The following is a 1,686-nucleotide window of genomic DNA, read 5'->3' on the forward strand; positions in this document are numbered from 1 at the left end:
TTTATATCCATTGCCCCTTGTCCTCTCAGAGGGTGCAACTGAGCAGAGCCTGTCCCCTCCCTCTTGCAATTTTTTTTTCTGGCTAACAAGTGGATTCACTAAGTTTGTGCTGCATCCTTAGCTGTATTTTAAACCTTATGTACAACAAATGTCATTTGGATATTCCTTCTCCTAGGCTTTTAAAAGGGTTGAGAGAAATCAGCCTGCAGTGGCTAATTTGAGCATCCTCAATGCCTCGTACTTAATCTGTATTTTCCAAGAGGGGCAACAATGGTCAATAGTTTTTCAGTTCTGATTTCATTGCAGCCAGACTTGACATTGGTTTATCACAGATTACTAGAATCATAGAATGTTTTGAGTTGAAAGTGATCCTTAAATCTCATTTAGTACAACCTCATTGCAGTCAGCAGGGACATATTCAACTAGACAAGCTAGCTCAGAGCCTCATCCAACTTGACCTGGAGTGTTTCCATGAATGGGGCAGATACCATCTCTCAAGGCAGTGTCATTGGCAAAAAATGTCTTCCTTCTCTCTAGCCTAAATCTCCCTCTTTTAGTTTTAAACCAACACCCCTTGTCCTGTCACAACTAGACCCAGCTAAAAAGAAGTCTATCTAGATCTTTCTTTTGTTATTTCAAGTACTGAAAGGCCACAATAAGGTCTCCCTAGAGCCTTCTCTTCTCCAGGCTGAACAGTCTCTTTATAGCAGAGCTGTTCCAGACCTCTGGTCATTTTTGAGGCCCTCCTCTGGACCCACTCCAACTGCTGTTTTTTGCAGGAGTCTGTACTGGGACCAGTGCTCTTATCCCTCTAGGTCAGCACCTATAGTCTGAACCTCTTCTGTTGTTACAGACACACAAAGAAGTCTCCAGAGATTAGATCCTCCCTCTTTTTCATTGTTTATATTATTTTTGAGAGCCTGTAAAGAGCAGCAGAAGAATCATGGAGAGGTTTTTAACTTAGGTGTTTAAAGGGACTGGGAAGACAGCACAAAGGGTTTTGACATACCAGTGAAAATCACAGAGGAAGCAGTAGAGGCAAGGCAAGGCAGGGCTTTCTGCTAGTTCCTTTGTCCCCTGGAGTGCAGATGCTGCATGTCAACTGTCAATACATCTTGTATCCTTTCCTGTTTACTCTCATTCTTAGGCAAAATTCCTTTTTGTTATGTATCTCCAAAGATCTTGGTCAAAATACAACCACTTTCACCCTCATTTTGAAACACAGAGACCATTTTTGCCCTACTAAAGCTCAAGTCTCTTGATGAATGTGTGCTATTCCGACTTCTTGCATCAGAAAGCCATTTTCTGCACTACTTTTCACCTTGTTATAATATGAGATACTGTTCTGGGGTTTCAAAGCAGGAAATAAATGATATCTTATTTGAGAAGAAAGTATTTTTGATAGGAAAAAAAAAAAAGATCTCCCTTGCCTAGAGGTGTTATTATGTCTGCTGAAACCAAAGTGCTATTCAGTTACCCTTAAAGCAGCATAATATGCACACAGCAAAAAAAATTATAAAGCAGAAATTCTGGCACTTGCTCTCCAGTGTAACTCATTTGCAGCATCCACCCCCTCCACAGTCGTTATGCACTCGACAACAGAATGCTCAGAAGCCAACACATGGTATTTTTTTTTCTCCACAGCCTATTATGGCTGACATCAAAAGAGTCAGGAAAGCAGAAATC

Source organism: Melanerpes formicivorus, unplaced genomic scaffold (genome assembly GCF_026170545.1).
Source record: "Melanerpes formicivorus ecotype bairdi unplaced genomic scaffold, bMelFor1.0.p_v2 SCAF_13, whole genome shotgun sequence".
In the NCBI taxonomy this organism is placed as follows: Eukaryota; Metazoa; Chordata; class Aves; order Piciformes; family Picidae; genus Melanerpes; species Melanerpes formicivorus.